Genomic DNA, 25,325 nt, shown 5'->3' with positions numbered 1-25,325 from the left:
TAAAGATAAACTGATTCCCCTTGATTTTTAAATAAAGATCTGAAAGGAGCAATGATCTAGTAAGAACAATGATTCTTCAGTTGAATGCAGTAAAAAAATAGATTTAATTAAGAAGCTGCATTAAAAGTTACTGGTTATTTTGATCTACGCTGTTAATTAAGAAAGCTGAAGTTTAAATGGAGACATTAACAGAACCCATTAGCAATACCGCTTGCATACAGTCTTCTCTTCCTAATCTCCATCAGTCTCTGGTTTGGAGTTGGAGAGAGGGAGAGGTAGGTGAGAGGAGGCGTGTCTGCAACACACTCATTAAACCATTCATTTGGGTGACACTTGCACCCCGCTCTGCTCTCATCTCATCTTAGCCCTAACTGCTCTCCCTTTCCTGGCCTCCTGAAATTCACAGCTGAGCTGTCTCCCTCACATATGGCTTGCATATAATTATGCATATTCCATTTTGCACTGCATTAAAATGATGAGCTCCTGGCTCCCTGCCAGCTGATTTTAAAAAGCCCAAGTGAAGTAGGAAAAAGGAGAGAAACACAGGGAGAGCCGCACAGGAAGCAGCAGGTAGTTCTGTCTGCTGTCTCTTTAGATAAAATGTATGTCTGGCACCAAGGAAACAGCTGAGAACTACCTGTTGTGATGTATGGATGGAGGGGGGAGAAAACAATGTGTCTACGTCTGTGGCACAGTGATGACAGCCCTTGTGTATTGTTTTTCCTTTCATGGAGTGAAATTTGCCCGCTGACAAGTATCACTCAGAGCTCCTCTGCTAGACTGGGGACTGTCGTTTTAGAAATGGATCCAGATTTTGTCCATTTTAGGAGGTATAGCTTGTCTTTAATAAAGGCTTCTGCCACTTATTACAGGGAGGGAACCGGATGGAATTTGGAAATGGAATGTCATGGGCAGGGATATCTGGGTTATAAGAAGTCGGTGGGAGAAGTCTGTTTTGGTTTCATTTTTGAAATTTATGAACACCTCTGGGATTCGGTGCCTTTTCATGACACCTTTTTTCCCCCCTGCCAAATCAGAGTAACTTAAAAAATGCCATTACAGGATTGGACTACATATGACAGAAAGTGTAAGCATCGTTGGCATCTGGTGGTTATGCAGGCACTGAAACCAATGATGTTCCTTCTCACAGTGTCAAGCTCTAGGCTGCAGCTACATCGGGGTCTAAGCCAATAGAGTCTTAAATGGGGCCCACTTTAAAGTGGAGTATATAAAAAAGGCAGCTGGAGGAAAAACAGTAAGATATCAGTGGGTAGGAACAATGTTACATCTTCGATTCTTTGTAAGTGCATTTTAAGCCACTCTGCGAGGTCTCTTGAGGGCAGGGACCTCATCTACTTCATCTTTCTTAATTCTGCCATGCCCAGAGCCTTACTTTTAGTTAGTACTTAACAAACATTGAAGTGATGGGAAAAAAAAAAACCATACATGGATAGTAAGTAACTAGACCCTACCATAAACAACTCTGCAGAAAATGCCACCTCAAAATATGCTAAACTTGGTGGTAGGTTTATTATATTCCTGATGCACTATGATACATATGCTTGGAAACACACTTAGCATATAGTTTACGAGGGCTACTATTTACATATATATGTCTATATTCAATATATATGTATCTTGTGTATAAATATTCATAAGGTGGAATATGTTTATTATGCATGTACTATGTGTACACATTCATACACACCAGATGCCTGGGGATATTTTCAACATTGGTGGCAAAAATACATCCATCCCACTTACATGTAAGGTGATCACAATCCTTTTTATGTTTTTAAAGGACAAAAAAAAAAATCCCATGGTGTAAGATTTGAAGGTGCTTCCTCAAAGGAGCTAAAGACTTCATATAAAGCCTATTAATTTATGAGGTTGAATAAAGCAGCAGAGGAAGAGAAAGGAGAGGGAGTCTGGGAGAATTGGAAGTGAAGAGAGAAAGCCAGAAATCTGCTTCTTTATTGAGCCGTATATTTGCCTCTGCATCAAACTCCATGGTCCTTGGAACAGTCTGCCTCTCACAATCAACCTGATTCCAGAGTCTAAGACAGTTCATCCTGCATTTCCACCACATGCCACCGAGTTGGAAAGCACACCACACGCACGGAGACCAAGCGCCAGCCCCCTCACATGTATGTGCAGACACAAGCACTCACCCACCTCTTGCCAAAGTAATTCCTTTTGTATTCTGAAGTTCTTTTTTAGAGTAAAATCTAAAATTACTCTTCCTAGACCAAGTGAAATTAAGTGCATTCATCGAAGGCAGTAGTTCTCTCCTCAACCACATGCCAGAGTCATCTGGGGTGGCTTTTTAACATTGGAGCATGTCCTCCCCCTTCCGCCCGACTTTTCCAAGACTCTGATTTAAATGGACCAGGGTGGGGCCTGGATGTGGGTGTCTTTTTAAAAAAGCTCTCAGGGGACTGTAATGTACAAGCAGGGCTGAGAACCACTGATCTAAGGAGCATGCCCAGAGGAGGGGTATAGAGAGGAGGCCCTTGGCAAAGTGTTGGCAGAATGTTCTCTAACCATGTCCCAACCTCACTGGACTGAACCACTCTGCAACAACTAAGAGGATGTAGGATATGGCCCTTGAGATGGTTCTTATTCTAAAGATTCGAGAGAGGACGCCTCTCTCGAAGAGGCTGCTTGCAGGCAAAAAATTCCTTATTTTAGTCCCTGGCATGACAACTAATCTTGGAAGGACTACTAGACCAGTTCCTCAAAAGGTCTTTCTGAATCTCTCTAACCAAGTCAAAAATCCCCACCTGCCCTCTCTTAGACTGGACACAGGTGTACTTTTATGTTGTCCCCCCCACCACCACCCAAGGACTGCACACTTCCTAAGGGCAGGGATGGTGCCTGGTTCCTCACTATTGGACCATCAGGCCCTGCCACTGCTCGGTGCACAGTAATTATTCTGTGGGAATGAGCTCTATTTTCATTTCCCGCAACTCGATGGTGATGTTAGACAAAATCCTAGGAGCTTCCTTACCCTACATGTAGAATCATTTTAGAACGTTTTATAGTCTGTTATATATTGAAGCCAGTGCCTTCTTCTGCCTCTGCCCCATCTGGGGTGGCCGACAATGGCGTACTGAGGCAGGCAGGGAGGGGTGTGCAAACCCTGCAGATACTCAACATCTCCAGCCACAGTAATAACATGAAGCAGAATGACTTTTAGCTGGTTTTATTATTGTTCTTAAATTCTCCGTGGACAATGAGTTCCCTAACTGCCTGTCTTGGGGCAGACCACCCCACTGCTGGCTCTTGGCATTTCCTGGGGCCAGGAGACCTGTGTTGATGTCTGACTTTGTTCTGGAGTGACCAGTTCTGACAGAAGGAATGCCAAGATACATGATGAACTAATTCTCTCCATGTGTCTTATTCTCAACAGCTTTATTCTGACTAATATGCTGGATATTTATGCCAACTATGGGGAAAAGCAAATGGGAAGCTATTTTTTTCTTACATTTTACTATAAATACGATTGTCAGACCAAAGGTACATTTTTTATCTATTATTCCAAGAAGGCTCCACTTCTTGCCATAAAATAGAAATAAAAATCCTTCGTTTCAACTGCAAGGGGATTTCCCCATCTTGCTGACAGTCATGCATCCATTTTCATGTTGTGCCTACCATTTGAATAAATATTAGATTGTGCGAGAAATTTAGACTATTTGCCTCTCTACTTCTAAAATCTCTGGCTTGGGCGCCTGGGTGGCTCAGTTGGTTAAGCAGCTGCCTTCGGCTCAGGTCATGATCCTGGAGTCCCGGGATCGAGTCCCGCATCGGGCTCCCTGCTCGGCAGGGAGTCTGCTTCTCCCTCTGACCCTCCCCCCTCTCATGTGCTCTCTCTTATTCTCTCTCTCTCAAAAATAAAATAAATAAAATCTTTAAAAAAAAAAAGAAAATTCAGTAACTCAGTCACGAGATCTGGATTACTGTCTTGCAATTTGCTGTGAGGCTTGTCTTTGCTGTGAGACTATGGTCATGACAACCTCTAACAGCTCTGGTTTTCTCATTTGTAAAGAAATGAGACTAAATAATCTTAAAATTCTTGATAGCTTTCTAAAATGCTATGATCCGGGCGCCTGGGTGGCTCAGTTGGTTAAGCGACTGCCTTCGGCTCAGGTCATGATCCTGGAGTCCCTGGATCGAGTCCCGCATCGGGCTCCCTGCTCGGCAGGGAGTCTGCTTCTCCCTCTGACCGTCCCCCCTCTCATGTGCTCTCTCTCACTCTCTCTCTCTCAAATAAATAAATAAAATCTTTAAAATAATAATAATAATAATAATAAAATAAAATAAAATCTCTGGCTTAAACAAACTTCGGATCCACCTCTTTCCCTGTGGATCATCACTAATTCACTTTTTTATTTTGGTTCTTACATACAGCAATCTTTAGTTCTCTTTCAAAGAATTCACTTCTTCCTTTGGGCCAAAGCTTTGGTGTCAAGTGCCTATGCAAGCAAGCTCAGCATTTTTTTTTTCTCCTCTGGAGGACTCCCTTAGAAAATGTGGAACATTCTAAAAACAGCTTCACAGGCCTACCCCAGAAAAGTGAGATATTTCTGACTCAACAAAAAGGTTAACACTGTTGCCATTTAAGTGGAAAGATAACTAGGCTTCCCAGTTAATAACTCCCTGTGATCAACAGGAGTATACACCTCTGCGTCACTGTGATTTCAAAATTTCTTCGGAAAACAAGAGAAGGTTCTGCCTGGAGCCAGAGCTGGGGAGGGTGCAGCCGAGCCTCCAGACTCAGCCTTCCAGGGCCCCAGCAGATGTAGAACCTGTCAGCTCACACATGTGGTGTCGCTACCAGACTTGAGGATGTCAAAAACAGTGCATCTCAAACTTGTGGGAATAATTGAATAGTTGCAGGGGAAAAGCTTTTGATATTTTAGAACTCATTTTGCAAACCAAAAGTAATAGAATTTATTTTCAAAAGTCAAGATAAAAGCACAGGGACACCACTTCTGAAAACTCTTAGAATTTCATTTTCTAATGTCCTGTGTCTGGTCTCTCCTTCCTGAGTCAAATGCCTACATACGTTTCTCTTGAGGAGGCTCAGAGAGGAATAAACTTCAACCGTCTCATGTGGCCTGCCTTTCAGTGTGCTGTGAACATCCTTGTGAACTTGACATAAAGGTCAGCCTGGTTTCTGGGCCCCTCGGTAAAGTTCAGCCCGTGCTGGCCCTGGGCTAGAATAATGCAGGGAGGCCCACGGAGTAGCTCTGGCTTCCACTGAGTTACGACCCAGTTACGCTCATCTCGGTGGCCCAGCTCCTCATGACTGAATGCCCAGTTCCCCTCAACGGATTCCTGTCCTTTACCTCCATTTTCTGCTTGTAAAACTGGATTTCATCTGTCCTCCTGACTTCTCCTGGAAAATTCTTATACAGCATTCATTCAGACTGTAGCTCCTTTAGGAAGCCATTCCAGACCTCTTCCTCCTGGTCCTAACCTAGGCTCTGTACCACACTGCACACAGGTGCGTGCGCGCGCGCGTGTCTGTGTGTGTGGTGCATGTGTGTATATCTATTCCATCCATTGCATTGCATTATGACCATCTACATGTTTGTCTTCCCCACTAATCTGTGAGGTCCTTGAGTGCAGAAATGGTGTTCTATTCAGCTGTAAATCTCTAGAGCCTCATCTACTGTCTGGCATATTATAAAGGCTCCGTAAGTGGTGAGTGAATTAGTGAGTGTGTGAATGAACTCCAATCCTTCAACCCTAGCAACTGCACATTCTGCCTTGCACTCCAGTCCCCAGAGATGGGTGTCCTGCCACTGAAGCCCAGAAGTCATCTCCATACCTGAGTCTCAGCAGGCCTCTGCCAGAGCTCTCTGATCACTCCTGCCTCCCCCCTGGACCTTCACTGGCTATTCCATGCACTTCTGCCCCACACCTGCCCCTCCCACCCGGTTAGACACTAGACTCTTAGCCTCACTGCAGATCTTGTACTCAATTTGGACTTTGGCTAATAATCATTTTGTCCACATGTTTCTCTCCTCTGCCTCCCACTCTAACCTCGGGTCATTGTCTAACAAATTCTCATCCCCAAATTCCATTCCAGATTAACCCACCCGGTGCCTTGCTCCCTATTTCTGACACCTCACCTAGTCCTAGTGCCCCAAGTCAGTCTGGGACTCCTTGGTGTAACTCATCTTGGTTATGACTCCTGTCTGATCTTCCCTACCAGACTGGAAACTGCTTAACGGAAAATGTATGAAGCCCCCCATGCTCAGCAGAGTACCTTGTACAATGAAGAAACCTATATGTATATGTTGGATGGATTCTTAAGCTAAGACCCAGAAATGTTGTTTTTTTCCACCCTGAATTACCTGCCTCTCTAAATGGATCCCCTTAAGTATGAGTTGTTTCTCTGCAAATATGCAAGTCAGTGAACATCAGATTGCAGAGAATTGCACGGCTCGTGGACAGGATTGTGTGTGCACGCAGCTTGGGTAGAGAGCTTTCTCTCGCACAGAGGACTCCCGCCTGGCATCAGGCTCCCTGCTCTGGAGACACCGCAGGCATCCAGAAACATCAATCTCTGGACCCAGGCATCTGCTCAATTCATGTTAGTACGAATTTTTGCATCAGGATCCTTCGCCCTCCCTTTCATTAGCTTGTCATCAAAGATTGACTATGGGATTCCTGCAGTGGTGCTGTTTTACTTTGTTCTTTTAACAAAATGTATTTAGATTCCCATTTAGCAAGTAGGCCAAGGGAGAAGCTGTTTCCCCAGTGAAGTTCCTCCTAATTCTCCAAGCTCCATACTTGCCAGGCTCCTCTGACAGCTCCCACATCTCTGATGGATGAGATGGACTTATTTGCTGCAGCTCTGTTTTTCACTCCATACAAACCTTTATATATATCATAAATTTTTAATATCCAATTTGGAGTCTTCAAAGAATAACGGTAACAAATATGCAACATGAAGATAATGGGAATCAAATCATGTTTATGGCCTCCATGAGCATCTCCTTAAATGATGTCAGGTCAGAGCCACTCAGAGCAGTGAGTGTGTGAGGCTAGTGGGCTGATCTCGTGCTTGATTAATGGCTGCCCTTACTCAGGGGCCCTAATGGATTGCATGACAGTTACGGCAACAGATTCCACATCAGCCTGAAATACAGCTACCGCATGAGCTAAAATATATCATGCTCATCCCAGCACATTACAGCTGTGTCCGGAATAATCACAGCAGTTGCTAAGTGGTTCTGAAAAGCCCTGTTTTTGCTTTTCATTTTTTTAAATCTGTTTTTCCTCTATAGGACACGACTGCTGGATTTATCTTGCACTGCTTTTCGTCAGGTCACCTGAGTCTCTTTGGTAAGGATTGTTTTATGGAAGTGGTCCACAGGTAAGGCCCAGCAGCTGGGGCACTCGGCCCGCTTTTGTATTCTCTGCGAAAGCCATGCCACCACATCCCAAGCAGCTTCTGATTATCTCAGGACCCTTAATCCATGGTGGATTATCCGTGCTCCTTGACGGCTCCCCTCCCCCCAACCTCCTGCCTCTGCCCACCAACTGTCTTTTGGCTTTTTCACTCACTATTCATCTGTATTTATTACCCAGGGTCGTGCAAGGGGAAACAAAAGGCAAGCAATTCTACTTTGTTACCCATTGGCACCTATAAAATACTTAAATAATTGGCCTAATCTAGGCATTTCAGATGGTCCTTTTATTCCTTTTCTCTGAAATCGCTAGGCAGAAGGGACCGGACTCTAGTCTTTATTACAGACCTCAGGATGGACCTAAGAAATTAGAGGAAATGCAGAGCAGGCAAGGACCCCCATCTGTAAGACTAGGAAAGGATCCAGATGTAATGGAGGAGATTTACTACCCGCAAGAAGTCTCCCTCGAAATAACCTGGCCTCAGATGGGAATAGGAAACATACCAGAACCAGATGAAGATACTGCTCTGGATATTATCAAAGATTCATAGTGATGGCTCACATCCCCACAGCTGTTACGTATGCAGCAGACACCATTCTGAGCGCTTTATGTGTATTAACCCATTTAACACACACGCCCATACATATACCAAAACAGAACAACAACTTATGAGTAGGCGCTATCACTGTCTCCTTCTTACATACGGGAAACAAGAGCACAGAGAAATGATGGAGTGCACGCAGTCGCACAGCCAACAAGGGCTGGAACCCGGATTTGAACCCAGGCAATCCGCCTCCACAGCCCCTACTCTGTACTTGATAATCTGCTACCTCACTGCTAGCAGTTTAAAAAAAAAAAAAATCAGTGTGAAATAACTTGAAAATACTGATGTCATGAAGCTAAAAATATTTATTATTAATTAAGGGAGGTTTTCGTAATTCTTTGGTTTTCTTGGGTTTTCAAGATTGAATGCACCAAGGAAACTAGAAAAGGAGAATGTTTAAGAACAAACATTACTGAAGGGGGTGGGGTGGTCTGCGAAGAGCCTAGGAAAACAGCAACAGAGCAAACATGAGTCAGTAAGTCTCTGGCACAGCCTGAGGGAGATCCTACTTCAAAATTTATAAAACTAATCCTTAAAACAAACCAACCTCTTTGACCTGATTGTTATTAAATAACCTTTGGATCATTGGTTATGACACCTAAGCCCGTCAATTCCGGAAGGAGGTGCCCTACAGAGCTCACTCAACTATTCAGATCCTTCAGCAATTTCCTTTGTGAATTTCTAAAAGCATTATTAGTATTATCATATTATTCTTTATTAATCCCATAAATGGTGCTGTGCGGACTTTAAAGGACGTTGTGCGTCTTATTGCATCCGGTCCTGGCCCTCCAGCGTATAAATGCAGATTGTGGCTTTGGTTAAGATGAGTCAGCACATCAAAGCAGTGGAGACTCCTGGATGAACTGGCGAAATTAAGTCACGGGACTTGCCTAGCTGGGAAACAGGCCTAGACTGTGGTAATTCTTCAAGGGTTGGGTTGTGGGGAGCCAAAGGCCAGTACACCAGCCTCTGTTCAATACCACAACACCCTCCACTACCGGGAGAAATTGAAACAGAGCAGCAGGAAAGCAGCTCCTGTCAGGTCAGGGGCTAATTATCTCAGCAGGTAAGAAGACAATGCAAGAGGCTTGGAGTCCCGTCCTGGAAGAGTTAGCTTGCTCTGTGTCCCCACCACAGCATGTACCCTTCATCATGACCTGCCACACCACACGTATATGGCTCTTAGCAAAGGGGAGATGGACCCCGGGAAACATGAGAGAGCATGTGGATGAATCAGTGTGTATCTCTCACTACTTCTAGAGGAGACAACTACTTCTAGAGGAAATACCCCGGTGATGGTGGTCACGGATAGCCATGAGTCACAAACTGAAACAACTATATCCTTGAATTAGTTTCCAATTCTGAGGCCAAGGACTATAAATTCCAAATTAGCAGCAATACTTGTCAAAGACCATGATGTCACAATTGTTATCTGTAATAAAGTTCAGTGCTCAAATCAACCTTTTTTTTTTTTCTCCTACCAGCAACCACAGAAATGCCATAATGAGGGTCCAGATACAACAGGGATGCCTACATCTTCTCTGCATGGTTCACATGGGCCTCAGTCTACCCCATCCCCGGGGTGCCCACCAATCTGCAAAGTGGGCCTGTAGATGCCCAATAGTGTTCTGCACTCTCGTCACTGGTTCCCTACCAGCTCCAGCTTTGAGGCCATTTCCATACCACTTTCTGCTCTCAACCCTCACCCTTGACTTTGCACCTGCCTTGGACACTCTGACCTGTGCACTTGGCCTGGCTGGAGCTGTCTCCATAAACAGTAGCCTTGAAATGACCATTCTGGTCCTCCACTCTGGACAGCCACAGAAAAGTATCCCACCCTGGTCACCGCTCTGACTGGGACAGTGTTATACTCAGCATCCTATAATGGAGCCCAAAATATAAGGTGTCCTAAAGATAAGATTTCTTGGGGCGCCTGGGTGGCTCAGTCGTTAAGCGTCTGCCTTCAGCTCGGGTCATGATCTCAGGGTCCTGGGATCGAGCCCCGCATCGGGCTCCCTGCTCAGTGGGAAGCCTGCTTCTCCCTCTCCCACTCCCCCGGCTTGTGTTCCTTCTCTCACTGTGTCTTTCTCTGTCAAATAAATAAATAAAATCTTAAAAAAAAAAAGATAAGATTTCTTTAGTAAGAAATAGAAGTGAGAATTATGCAATGGTCTTAAAGATCTAAAATTGGCCTGATAAAAAGAAGAAAGACCAAGACTAGGAGAAAAATCCTGGCTCTTACTGCACACTGTCCACACAAATGTTTTGACCAACATGAAGTGATGCTGTGGTTTGTGCCTGTGGAAGCAGGTGAGGGAGAAAGACAAGGTGACACATCTGCTCACTCTGCCCCCGGGTCTTGCAGGGTGTGAAGTCAGGATGTGATTCCGAACTGGATAGCCCTCCTGACAGCTTCAACTACGAGCCACATGCCACTTGAACTTTAACAGAGGCACCATCAGGCTTAGAGGAACCAAGTCCAAATACCTTGTTTCCAAACACTGGGCTGAGGAGCGCCTGGGTGTCTCAACTGGTTAAGTGTCCAACTCTTGGATCTGGCTCAGGTCATGATCTCAGGGTGGTGAGATTGAGCCCCACAAGGGGCTCCGTGCTGAGTGTGGAGCCTGCTTAAGATTCTCTTTCTCTCGCTCTCTCTCCCTCTGCCCCCCTCCACAGCACATGCTCTCTAATAATAATAACAATATCAATAATAATAATAATAATAATAATAATAATAATAATAAAACAAACCCAGGACTGATCAGCCTCTCTGAGGAGACAAATGTAAAGATGGCAACAAAGGAGCTTCTGCTCAAATGGCATTCTCTGGAGTGTTCATTTTAAATCCCAGCCATTCTGTAGATAATGAATGGAAGTAATAAAAGATGGGATTGTGACATGTTTAAATAGGGGACAATCTTTCCAGCAGAATTTGGCTTGTGTTGAGGGCAGGGCCTGTTGAAGCCAACAGCTGAGTATCAGGTTAAGGTCCATTTTTAGAAGATAACTTCAGTTAACACTTGTTCCCCTGTCACCCCTTTTTAAAGGTATTATTATTATTATTATTACATTTCCAAGAGTTATATTTTAGAATCAAAGCATAGGTGACAAAAGACAAAAAGTGTCCTGGGTTTCCACATCCTCTCTCTTTATGGTATAATTGAGAACAAGAGAGGGTAGTTTTCCCCTGCACAGCGAGCAGCCTTTCCCCTCTCATTTGTTCCATTCCAACTCTCACCTAACCTTTCTGGTTACCAAAATTCCCAAACTATTCCAGTTCCTCTGTACCCTGGTATCTCAGTTGCCCAGTGTGGTTCTAGATATGAGATGACTGGAGGGCCCAACAGAAGAAGGCTCCCAGACTGCAGACTGGACCCCACTGGAGAGAACATCACTGCTTCTAGAAACTTCCAACTCAATGACTGCTTCACAGAACTGTCACCACAAAGGAAGAAAACTCAGTATAGAAGTCATTTTGACAATAAAATTAAGATTAAAGTTTGTTCTGTGCCAGACACCATGCTAAACAATTGCATACTTTGGCTCATTAAAGCTCCTCAAACCCTTGTAAGGTCTATATTACCAACCACCTCCATTTTGCCAGTAAGGAGTCTGAAATGTAGAGAAGTTCAGTAACTTATCCAAAGCTAAAGAGCTGACAAAGGCCAAGCTGGGGTCCAAATGCAGATGTTCCCACACCATGTGCAGGCTCTTGACCTCCACGCCACACTGGCTCTCCCACAGCAGCTCAGTCAGCAGAGGATGTTGGCTGACAATGAGCAACAGAAACTGTAGATATTACTAGAAGGCAGAGAAGTCATGGTTCAAATGTCCCCATGGATCCTTGCAGGAGAGAACTTTGCCCTCTGATCTCCTTTCTTTGTGGTGAAGCACCAATGTCCATTGCAGCTCAAATGGAGGTGTTCAAGGGAGCCAGCACCTCCCTGAGGGTCAAGGCGTGGGGGTCAGTCTACTTGGCCAAAGGCAACATAGGCAACAAGAACACAGCCAAAGGTTGAGCAGATCCAAACCCTAAGCCCACCAGGATGGAGGGCAATGGCCTTTTCAAGTATTCTGCAATTGAGGTATGGGGCAAAAAAGAGGGAAGGATGGAAGGAGCGGGGGTGAGGAGTACACATGGAAATGGGAGTTTGCCAGGGGAGTCCTATAGGTCAGCAGGAGAAACTCTGCATGGAGATGGGGGAGGACACATCCCTGAAGTTGACAGACTTCTCATAAGGGGCCTGCTTGTTTTGAAATTCCTCTTATATTTCATTTGCAAGTCCTACAGATTTAAGATGATAGGGTTCCAAGGGAGGCTAAATCTTCTCTTGGGAATCAACATAGGCTGAGCTGTGTTTTCAAGGACAAAGGATTCTATATTCATAAAACTTTCCTTGTGGTTCTTACCTAATCATAGAACAGAAAACTGTTACGGTTTGATGTGGAAAATGGTAAAAGGGGAATAAGAATGATCACTTGATATAATTATTACTAACATCAGCCTTCCCTTATTACTAAAAATAAGCAGTGTTTACATGCAATCAATTATCCTTGTGTGTAAAATAAAGAAATTTCATTCATATCTTTGCCTTAAGGAATGACAGACCTTTGCCTTTGAATGATAAAAATGATTTGTCTAATTTTATAAACAAATCTAATTCTATAAACTACTCTGTATTTATACCAAACCATTCTATGTGGCATTGTGACCCCATAGAAAGCAGACAGCAATGACAAGGGCACTTATATAACTTTTCCTTACATCCCATTCATTCATTCATTCATTCATTCATTGAGCATCTACCATGTGTTTGGCAGTTGTAGACAACTGAATAACTAAGCATCTAAAATGAATGGTATTCAGCCTACATGTCCAACACATTTTAATTTTTTAAGTTCAATGATAACAATAAAACAAATGATCCCTCGCCAAGGTCTAACCATACACAATTTGGAGTGTCAAATATCACACATTTATAGCCTATTTAAAATTTAGATTTTTAAATAGTTATAATTTTAAAAAGTAAATAAAAGTAAACCACAAAAGGCAAGAAGTAGAAAACATTCTCATAAGCAGACAAGAATTATGAGGAAATAAAAAGCAAGAAAAAGTGAGAGCAAATTCTCCAAGGCCAAGCACCCCATGTGCCATTTGGTTGAGGATGTTCATACAGAAACGGGTGAGGAGGGCCATTTGGTGCCAATACTGAGCTGAGTTTGATTTCTCGCACCAGCAGTAAAACAGGGGACCTAACATCCAGCTCAGAAATTCAATGCAAAGATTAAATGAAACAATTCATCACATGTCCTACACAATGCCTGGAACAGAGTAAGCACTCAATATATGACAGTTATTTAAATTTCACAGACCCACTTTCTTCTCTGGAGAGAAAAACTCGGCTGTCAGGAAGGCAATGGGACTCACTCTCTCTTCTTATCATTAAAGTCTTGATTACAATTGTGTGCAACTATAGACCATGCTCAACAGCCAAAGACAAATGTCAATCAGAAGACACTGGTGAAGACTTGAGGACTGTTAGAAATGCATAAATACACCCACTAATCAGGATCCTAACCCTCTACACATCGATATTTTTTTTTTAAGATTTTATTTATTTATTTGAGAGAGAGAATGAGAGACAGAGAGCACAAGAGGGAAGAGGGTCAGAGGGAGAAGCAGACCCCCCGCTGAGCAGGGAGCCCGATGCGGGACTCGATCCCGGGACTCCAGGATCATGACCTGAGCCGAAGGCAGTCGCTTAACCAGCTGAGCCACCCAGGCGCCCTACACATCGATATTAATGACCACTTCTATCTCTCTTCTGCCATCTGACTACCCATTCCGCTCCCTGCAAGTAAAGCATTGTTTTGTTTTCTTTTTTATTTCTCCATCTCCTCTTACATTTCATGAGCAGTATCTCCATCAAGCAACTTTCTACGTGGGCTGAGCAGCTCCCATCCACGTGAGCCGCCGGGAATTCACTGTATGTTGAATTCCACGCCCATCACCACCCCTGTAGAAGAACTCAATCAAGGTTGGTCCCTCCTAACCATTCATATCATCTCCCTTTATTCCATATTTTCCAGCTACTAACTTCACCCTGTATCAACTTTGTTTCTGACTCAGTGACAGGCGACAGCTGCACCATTTGCTGATTTAAATGCTCAGCAGAGGTTGGGCACACATACACTGGAATCCACACACTCTTTCAAGATGAATGGCCTCACTAAAGACAGAGAGGAGCAGACGAAATACAGGGGAGAATTTCTAAACAATCCAATAGGTGGTTCACCATTTGCAGAAAATGTGCAAACAAGAGGACATAATTTTCTCATTCAAGAGGCTAGGGTTTGTTTTTTTTCTTGAAATGCTTCATCATCTATTAGGTCCTTATTCATTTTAGAATTCAGCACAAAATTGTTGCCTTTGACTCTTGTTGTTTACATGTTCGTCCTCATCTTTCTGACACGTCGTCTCTCCTTCACACCTCTTAGGACCCTGAACCACCCTGCAATCTATCCTCCACAAGTGAGAACCCCCTCTCCTAGCTACCTGTGCAGTCGCAAACAGCTTTCTTTTATCTTACAGATTTACTTCATCTTGAAGTAAAATGTCCTCCTTGTATGAAACATTTTCATTTCTGTTTCTCCCCGCCTCCTGCCCTGCCACAGGAAGCTGCTACTCAGGTACCATACAATGTTTACGTTCATTTGTTTCTTTATATGACATCCTGCCCTCCTGTGCTCTACGATCAGATGTCTACCAAGATATAATCAAAATGAAATGGTATCAGTTTAGATCAGCATCTGTGGCAGCAATTCCTTAAATGATATAAACAAGGCAGTAGCTATAACGTCTGTCTTGTTTCAAGGTGAAAATGAAAAATGACATCTTTGATGGAGAAGACTCCACAGAGACCAGGGAGAACCACAGCCTCTTCCCCTGCTCACCGACAGCTCTCTCTCCCATCATATGGCTGACAGGTGTGTAATCATGTTCCTTAGTCACAGTTTGTGTTAAAATAACCAATTACCAAATGAATGAGAATGGAGCTCCAGTGTAACTGGAGGCCCTGTTGTAAAGTGATGATGTGCATCCAAAGCACAGCTTGAAAGAGAGGCTCCTCCCTCAAAGAGACTCTCCAAGGCTAGAAGCCTCTCCCACTGTACAGTGAATTTGCTCAAATACAAGATGTTTTTCCTCTGGCCCTGGCCCTAAGGAATGAAGAGTCCAACAGGGCCACCATGGATATCAGACCAATTTCCCTGGTACCTGAAGGTCCCTATCATTTCCTGTCCTTGATCTTTCCAGGATATATCACCGTCGCCTCTCATGCTCACCCAGATTTCCACATGAACAGGGCAGTAACTACCATCAGCCTAGTCTTCTCTCTGTGGTGTACATCACCTTCCACCAGGCCCCACAGAGACAAAAGACAATGCTGAAGCCCAAGAGCCCTGACATTCCAGGTATATCCTCACAAGGCAAGGAATTCTCCAGATCTACTGCCCAAGAAAGGTAGGGTCCCTTGCAGGTAGCCTCTGAAGCCACATGTTGTTCTATGTTGTGGATATAGTCAAGAGAAGTGAATCCTTCAGCATTCATGAAAAATGTAAGCCCCCAAATCACTTTTTATTGGCCCAGAGGTTATTAACATGTTGCAGGGAGAAAGCTTGCAAACAACTCAAATCAAGTCAATGTAGAACGTTGAGATAATGACTTACTTACAACAGATTGATTATAATAGTGTGGTTATTACATTCTAGGTGACCTTCACCATGAACTCCTCCTGTCTGTCAGACATGCCCCATCACTGTGCCCATGGGCGGAGGAGCCCTACTTCCCAGACCGTTGGCTGAAGAAGCTGAAGAAGAGGTGAAAGAAAGTTTCTGCCCTGTAGCTTCCCATCCGTGAAGCAGGGTTAGTACTTACCAACACTTGGTGGAATGAGAGAGTGGTTGTAACCACCATTCAACACCAACAGTGTAGCTCAAGAAAAGATTTTTGAGTTGCATGTCCACTGATATCTTTTGATGAGAAAGACCGTATGCTTTCAAACATGAAGTTTTCAGTAAAGCCAAAGGAGGTGCTGATTCAAATTTTAGGCAGCAAATATCAAAGTAAAAAAGTGAATCCCCAAAATCTCTGGGTGGGTTTATTTAGGCTAAAGGATACAAGGAGAGTCAAGAGGGATTCAAGGAAGTGAGTGAAAAGTACCCTTCTTTTATATCTCTCAATCTTTTTTTCTCTTATCACAAAAGATGTTCCACTGGAAGATTTACCTACAAAAACCAGACCAAAGTTACTTTCCTGTAAAAGGGCTTGGTAAGCTACGCTTTGCAGGAGATGGAAGGTAATAAATATTTGAGAGGAAGAAGAAAAAAAAATCAGCTGGTTTTCCCCTCCTGTGTTCTTCTGTAACAGATGAGTTTTTAACCTCAGTCTTGTTAGCCTCATTAGCATAAGTGCTAATTACCACCTCTCCTGTCCTACTGGAAGGGCAACCAGGACGCCACATGGGCTTGAACAATGGCTGACATCCCAGGTCAAGGCTGCGGGTGAGGAATGAGAATAGGGCTGTGTAAAGGTAAGTGAAAAGCGGTGTGACAGGTGTGCTAGACAAGGGACAAAAGGGCAGGGGGCTGCAGGAATCAAGGGTCTCCTTTCCAAGGAGGGGAGAAGCCCACTGCTGCATTGCGTCTGATGTTCTCTCCTACACTTATGCGTGTGCTCCTGGCAAGTTTGGCAGTGGCACCTTGAGTGAAAAGCACACTATTTTGCACATATGGTGGAAAGAGTCTTGTGCATCAGTTGAATGCATACTGTACTACGTACACATTCTGTTTTATCTCCGGGCCCAGCCGTGCTGCAAACGCTTGCAAATTGGGAAGCCTTCTGTGCAGTAAAAATACGGACAAGAGAAGCTAGACTGTGACTTATAAGATGCGACACTAGCCAAAAAAGCCAAAGTAACTAAGAGTTAAGGCGTGTGCTTCACCCTCGTTGCAACAAAGGCAGCAGCTCTGCGAAGGGGCAGACTCCCCACCAGCACTGGTTTCATTCCCCTCATCCTGTGGTTTCAGGCCCAGTGCACGGGCTTCCCTTCCACACACACGATGCCCTTTGGAAACCTCTGCCTGTAGCCACTGCTGTTTTCTTTTACGGAAAGTTTGAGATTTGTATGGAAAAAAAAATGTAAGTGAAATTTCTCATTTACTTTGGTGGGAGACCATGACGAAATTGCTATTTTTGTCCTCCATTTTATCTTGAGGTCTTCAGCCTACCATCCTGCAATGGGATGCCACCGCCCTTAGAGAGTCACCGGCATCATTTCCACTTCCTAAGTGTTTCTGAAAGCAAAATCCGATACTGCTCGGGATTCAGAACTCCCTGTGTATTTGGGATATGAAAGGGGCAAAGTGCTGGGCTGTTCTGACCTTCCTTCTTCCCACTCTTCCTTTAACCTGGTGCCCAAATAAAGCCATGATTTTTGTAAATAACTCCTTTAAAAGGAGCTACAGAGATTGATATAAAAATCCTTTCTTGATTCAAATTACAGATCTTCCTTTCTTTTCTATTAGCCTTGTATAATATATAAGTATATATAAGTATATAAAACAGTGTGAGGGTGTAAAGATTTCTTTAACAAATGAAGACAATGTTTACAGGGGTCAATGCATTAAGGCTTCTGTCACTCTTTCTCAGCCTGCTGAACACGGTAAGTTCTTGTCTCAAAAATGAAGAAAGCAAGATGTAACCAGGTATCTGGGGCGCCTGGGTGCTTCAGTCAGTTAAGTGTCTGCCTTTGGCTCAGGTCAGGATCCCAGGGTCCTGGGATCAAGCCCCGCATCGGGCTCCCTGCTCAGCGGGGAGCCTGCTTCTCCCTCTCCCACTCCCCCTGCTTATGTTCCCTCTCTCACTCTCTTGCAAAAATAAATAAAATCTTAAAAAAAAAAAAAAAAGACGTAACCAGGTATCCAATAGAAGGCACAGAGAAACTACAATGGGGGGTTCTTGGCAAAATACCGACTGGTTCAAGTATACAAAAGGGAAAGAGCAGAGAATACCCAGAGTGATGCCCCATGCTGCCCCCACTCTCTGCAGCAAGCTCCTTCTTAATCCCAGGACACAGCTCTGCCCTCCTAACCCTTCCCTCTGTGCAGCATCAGAGGTTGTAAAGCGGCAGCCAGCTCACTAATGCTGAAGTGAGTGCCTGCCCTAATTCTGTGTGCAGAATTCATGATTTCGTTTCCATGTTATTTAGAATCATCCTCTCACAAATGCTAGGAGTGACGGAAGTTAACCCCAAACGGGTGGGAAGCTTTCAGTTGCCTGAGGCATGCTTTGGCTCATTGCAGTCAGTTGTTCATTTTCAATATGCTTTTAGTTTGTTGAGCTGCTAGAAACAATAAAATACGTATTTAAAAGATTGTGTTTTAGAAGGACTCCTCCACAGGCAACTTTATACTGAACTCTCCACTGTTCAGCACTTTGTCCAGCTTTCTTTTTCTTTGTCAGGTTTTTGCGGCCGTTTTTTCAAAATAAGTTGAAATATACAGAAAACATAATAAAGTCAATAATTGGAAATAGCTCCCATCATTTAATTCTATTAATAACAGTGTATGATAATTATTATGGATATACCAATTATTATGGATATAAGTTCTCAGTGGAGATTTTTGAGTATATATAGGGGAAGAGAAAGAAATATTACATACTCTGATAAAGCCCAGGTTCTTAAAAATGGATATTCTAACAAAGTCATAAGAGAACCAGGCAGTTGAGTTTAAATACTGTTCGTCCTTCCACATAGACACTCTAGAGCCAGAAAAGTCAGAGCTGGGGGAGATTCTCTGGGCTACTTTCAGAGCCTCTTTACTAGTTTTCTCTTTGAAAAAGTAAAAAAGGGATTTATTTGCAACACAGCCCAGTCCCCATCACTTCAATACAACACAGGAGCAGAAAAGAGTCGTACTGCAGGTATCACTTCGTCCAAGGCAGAGCTCCGTGCCCCGAAAGGCAGCAAGCCCATCTCCCCCAGAGACCCAGGCCCAGAGCCAAACTGAACACACAAACACACCAGCCAAGAATGAAGTCGGCCCCAGGCCTCAGCACATCCCGCCCTCCCTAGCCCTTCAAGCTCCCTGACGGCAGCCACGAGCACCCCCAACCAAGCCAACTCCTAGCCTCTTGTCTAGCAGGATACATATTTAAACAAGAATTGGCCACTTTTTTTCTCCCTTTCATGTGCATATGTCCAATCTTCTAAGCCAAGCAGAAAACTCCTTGAGAGAAGGGACCGGATCTTATGTGTCTCTTTCCCATAATCCCCAGAGTTGACGTTCTGTGAGATGAAGTAAAAGGAGTCCAGAACACTGGAAGTTCCTCTAGGAAGGGCCTTGGTTAATGATTGAATATGCGCTGTATTAAAATGCAATCCAATCTCAGAACGGGGCTAGTAAAATACATAGGTATTTTGATGATATAAAATCAAGTATCAGTACTCGAAATGCCCAAGAATATAGACTTTGAGGAGGTAATTTCTTGACTGAGTAAGAACACGGTGTAGAAAGTGACTTCTCATTCCAGGAGGAGCTGATGCTGAACGCGTGTCTTCGTCCGGGGACGCCTGGCTCGCAAGGGAGGCTTGAGAGGCATTATCTTGGGCTGGGGTGGTCAGGCGGGGAGGGGATTTTAGGTGAGCACTACAGGTAGGTTTTCAATAGGAGTCTTAGTTATTTTCCAGGACCTGTCTGACTTTCAATTTCACCCTCAAGGAACAAGGCTGAGGAGGAAGAAAGTGTATTCTGGATTTTGGGGTAAGAACCACAAGTCTGGTTATGTATAATTAAGCCCTAAACTTCTACCGTCGGCCCCATATGCTCCCTGCTATTGCTTACCTACTTCTAGTTTGGTCATTGTTTCCCTTCCCCCTTCCTACATATGTAGGAAATGAATGAAAGACTCTTGATATCCTGGATGCCTAGCACAGTGCTTGACACAAGTGAATGCTCAGTAAATGTGGGACTGTGGACCTGGGAGAGAAATCCAGGTGTCTGCCCACCGCATCTCCTTCCAAGGGACTGTGCACCATGTTTTGTGCCACGTGACCAGCCTCAGCTGACTGGACCAAGGATATGCACGTGACCCAAGAGCAGTCACTAGATGAGGTGTCCAGCAACCCATGACGTGGCCTGTTGCAAAAACATGAGCTCATTCAATCAGATTTCCTGCCTCAGGAACGAGAACAAGCATATACCAAGAGGCTGCAACACATAGTGACAGGCGCTGAACTGAAAGGTCATAATAGTGAGAGGAGCCAGAGAGGCCGTGAGGGAGTCAGACCTGCTGAATGGTGAGGCCCAGAGACTATGCGGAAGATCGAAAGAAAAACATGGAGTAGACAGCCAAGGAAAATCAGAGATACCGTGACAGAGGAGATGGAGAGAAGCCAAGCCCAAAGCTGCCTCAGTTCTCACTGCTTTCTGCTTCCAAATCCTGCCCCCTTTCCTGAAGAGCCGGGCTAAAATAGACAGTAACATCTTCTGTCTTCAATTTAACTCCACTCTCTTCCTTTTCGAAAGTCCAGACGCTTGTTTTTCTTTCTCTCCCACGGTGGAGAGGGGAAGCGGCTACTGCACATGGAAGGAGCCTCGAAGGGTGAACAAACACGAGGATTGTGAAACCACCGAGCATCTCATCACAAACCTCCACCACCCGCTGCGTCTGACGGACTGGGCACTGCATTAAATCTTAGGAAGGGAAGGCGTGAGTGAGAACGGTCCTGTTCTGTTTTGCAGGAGAAGACAGCAGTGCTAACGAGCAGAACCAGGGGTGCAATTTCCTTCACCACCGAAAATCACCACTAAAGGTGCGGATTCGACAATGCTTTCTGTTTGGTGAATCCTGGAGTCTGAGTGGATTCTATTTTTTATGGCAAATCAGCCACAGCCTTTTACCCTGCGGGGCATTTGTCATTTCTAATTTCTGAGAGTGGCAGATGTCAGCTCCCTTAGCAAGGAACAATTTTTAAAAATCTGTTTGTACACATCAGCTGACACAAACTGAGCTGAAACCCACTGGGGGAGAGTACGAGATTATGCTTGAAGCAACTAGAAAACAAGGCTTCCACTGCCTTCTCTGCACAGTGGGGGTGGGATGGGCCAGAGTATATTCTCACCCCCATTTCCTTTATTTCCATTCTCCATATTCCAGCATATAGTTCTGGAAGGTGCAGAGACTGGTCAATTAATCTGAATACTCAGATCAAGTTCACTTTTAGGTTCACTTTAATTTTCTGTTCTCTGGCTTAGAGATTAGGTGTATGTTGTACAATTTAATAGAATCTCGTTTTTATTATCTGTTTTTGTTTTTTTCAGTTAATATTATTGACTCATTCTACTTCTCTCCAGATACCCTGATTACAGTCAAAATCCAAGAAAGTGCCAAGGATTGGGGAGTTATTCCCTTAATTCTGCCTCTGCTCCTTGGGCTCCACTCATCCCATCCCATACCCATCTAGTTTCATTGTCAGCCCAGGAGCCCTGAGAACCTGGACTAGGCCCAAGTCATCTCCTACCCAGATGACCATATGCAAACTGAGTCCGCTTTAGGCCCCTCCTTGCCTCCCCCCGCCCTCCCCCCACTACACACACTCATATAGTCTGAGTCAGACACTTTGCACCTGCCCGTACTGGATTCAGAGAACCCAGCATGAGAAGGATGTATAGATGGTTCAGGGAGAGGCAGAACTTTCCTCTATGGTAGAGACTGAGACAAGCTCGCCTCAATCAGACTGAACATACAAGGGCAGCCTTGTACAGTCTACAGCACATTGAGACAGAGAGGAGCTCCACAGGACCTCACAGAGACTCCGGAACCCATGGACAGCTGGGTCCTATTTCTGATGGTCTATGTCACTTCCTTTGCTTCATTAAATATCACTGAGCCCTGAGGGAAAGACTTCTTAGGGTCTCTTGACCCTTCAAATGATGAGGGGACTTCATTACAGCAAGAGTTGAAATACCACAGATTAATCTAGTCATATTATCCAAACCAAAGAAAACGCCTGATCTCAAAATCTGTGTTGCAGTCACCCCATCTCTCCGTTCTCTCTGCCCTCTTTATTTTGATCTGCTGCCCTTTCAGGCAGTGATCCTGTTTTCTTTAGCAGACCAAAGGCAGTTTGTTTCTGAGTTAAATGTCACTTCAGTATTTCCCCAAGTGAGATGTTTGAACCAGTTTGTGAGTTTCCTAAGCAACAGAGAAATGCTGGAAAAATATTTGGTATCTCAGGTCTGAAAGTTGCCTTAAACTTTGGCTCCCCGAGGCAAATGAAACAGATAGATGGAATACTCCAGCCTCACTAACGTTTCAGGCTGAAAACTAAAGTATTGGCCTGAAAGCATAGAGCTCTAAAAGTCAGCCTCCCAAAGCCAGGCCACTCAGGATGGTGCCCCCAAACAATTTTAATGCTGAAATATTCTAGTGACGGTAAGAGAAACAATTGTGGCACAAATCCAGGATCATGGAGCCATGGTCAACAACTAATGTGTGAGGAGGGAAGTAAGCTTCCCTAGCCAAACAGAGAATTCTGCAGGAAAATTCCTGTGGGAACCCAGATTATGCCCTGAAGGCTGAGATTTGATTAACCTTCTTGTAGCATGTGTAACGACAAATGTTATTGGTCATAAAATTATCCAGCCCTTATTAAAACACAGCTGCAGCTCTGGGCTCAGTGACCTCCTGGGGGAGAGATTGCCATAAGATAGTGATAGACTTTATGGAAGGAGAGCGCCTTCCTAGCGTTGAAACTACAGGAGAGTGTTTTCCACTTTAATGAGGAGTTCCTGAGAGAGACCGGGCTCTTAGTATTAAAAGCTTTAAGAAATGGAAGGACCAGATTACATTCAGTCTGCTACTTGGTGGGCAGCCAGCCTACAGCTCACAATATGGATCCATCTTCCTTTACAGAGAACATGCAGAGTCACATTCTCACAGACATACCTATCTTGCATCCAACTGTTATTGCTGAGGATGTTTCCATTTCTCTTTGTCTTATATAATCATAGCATCCCAGAATTTGAAGGAAATTTAGAGACCCTTTGGTCCAACAACCCATCCAACTCTCCCACTAAGTAGAACTGTATGAAAATGAGAACCTATCTTTGAACATGTTCCAGAGGGGCTATGCAACTCTAGGGCGTATTATCAAGGGCTACCACAGCCAATGGAATACTCTTCCCAAGAGCTAGTGCTAGTCAGCTCTCCACCTCAAATCGTGGGGGCCTCCCTTGCTTTCCTGAGCCTCCACATTCATGGGGAGGGCAGCTATGAGGCTCCACCCCCTACAAGCCAAACACCATTGTGAGAAGGGGATCCTCTACTTTTCTGGCATACTGGCAAATCTTTGAGCAATGCCCTTTTGTCTATTACAAGTTTTTAAATAGCTAAAGGCAAAATAACAATGAAAATGCTTATTCTTTTCTGTAGTCTGTTTCTCACTATTTATATCCTACTCTCTTTTCCTTCACATGAGCCACTAAACTGATTTTTATTAATAGTGCTTCCTTTGTGGGATTTAAATCTGCTCCTAGGAATCCTTCCCCAAAATACAGAGTATTTCCCCTGTTTAATTTCTCCTAACTTGATCATTTATCTCTTGAAAAAAATCAACACTTGAAGGATTGCAGAGTTGTGTCTCATTAATTTTTTTCTCAATGATAAAAATTTCCCAGTGATATAATTTTTCCTCAAATGATGTGAAAGCTTTCCTTGTGAAATTATTTTGGGCCATCAAATTCCTACAACCCATGGTTCTTATTTTTCTCTCTCTTATATATCATGTAACCAATTAACATTTTATCACTTTTTAAATTTTTATTATGGATTTTAAAAACATACACAAAAATAAAGATAATAGAATGGTGTATCTCCAAATTCCTATCACTCAGGTTCAATAACTATCAAATTTTACCCCACTTACTTCATCCATCCCTTTTTATGCCTTCTTTGCAGGAGTATTTAAAGTAATCCTGAGTCATGTCATCCTTACATACATCAATATACATTTCATTCTATGAGTTTTTACATAATGTTGATATTATTTTATTTCCCTTCTTTGAGACTTTCCATATTTGGCCCTCAGGTAAACCATCTCAGAATGTTGCAGGGGGTCTCAGCATCTCAACACGTTGCAACCACTGTCCCTACTTTGTAGAGGGGGAAGTGGGGAAAAGGTTTGCCTCACAAATAAGAATATGCTATCACGAAATACAAAATTCTGGTCATGAATTTAAAGTCTCTTTTATTATGCCAAATTGGCATATAAAAACGATTTGGGAAAGACAAGTGAATGTGCATAACTATGTAACTCAGTAACCAGAAGATAAAATACACTGCTGCCCATATTCTCATCAAGATATCATGGCACCATGTGCCAAATGACCTACCAATGTCTAAAGACAATCTTTCTTTAAAAATTTCTTTTATTAATCTCTAAAAAGCTTCTTTTTAATATACCATCATTAAGTGAAATTCCGTATTTAAGAACCAGGGAGCCATTAAGAAGCAAGCATGTGATGATTTAGTAATATTTTAGTTCAAAGAATGTAAGATTTTAATGATCTCTTTTGAACACCACAGAATCCCAGACACTAGGAAGAAACAGAAACATATGACACACCATTCAAGGGATCTATTTCTCTCTGTTGTTCTTACTTCTTTTTAAACTATCAAGCTGTAATAATTATTCAGTCTAAGCAGCCCCCGGTAAATGAAACAGCCCTTAGACAGCTGTCAAGGCTCAGTCTTCCGGAAGCTTTGATTTTAATGAAACTCATTAAGGAAAGAAATTAACAGAAAATATCATACTTTGTCTTGTTTCAGAAAACTAAACAGAAACAAAGGGCTTCTTAACCTGACAAGGAATCTGACCAGCCAAGCTCCTTTATTACATTCAGAGCTCCACACCAGACAGCTCTGCACATGCATCAGACTAGGTTAGAAAAAGAATCTCTTCCCAGAGGAATGGCCTGGCCCAGAGACTTGTCTCAACCCCATGGAGAAGCCTCCTCAGCCAGGGCAGGCATTTTTAGAGCCATAGTATGCAGGCACAGAATATTCAAAGAAAAGAAAGGCTATGAACAATGTAATTCTCATTAAAGGGCTATGACTGGAGAAATTATCCACACATTTGGCTGCGTTAAGTCCAACTTCTCTCCAGACAATGATGACATTTCCTTCTTTCCTTCCTTCCTTCCTTCCTTCCTTCCTTCCTTCCTTCCTTCCTTC

General features: G+C 43.6%; 1 protein-coding gene across 1 annotated transcript in view; it reads right to left on the bottom strand.

Annotated features, from left to right (window-relative positions):
• Window positions 1-25,325, bottom strand: part of SOBP (sine oculis binding protein homolog) — a 160,001-nt gene that overhangs the window by 67,256 nt on the left and 67,420 nt on the right.

This window comes from Mirounga leonina, unplaced genomic scaffold (genome assembly GCF_011800145.1).
Source record: "Mirounga leonina isolate KUSES-001 unplaced genomic scaffold, KU_Mleo_1.0 Mir_53, whole genome shotgun sequence".
NCBI classification, from domain to species: domain Eukaryota; kingdom Metazoa; phylum Chordata; class Mammalia; order Carnivora; family Phocidae; genus Mirounga; species Mirounga leonina.
The sequence above is the reverse complement of the archived record's forward strand: the minus strand, read 5'-3'. Positions and strand labels throughout refer to the sequence as shown.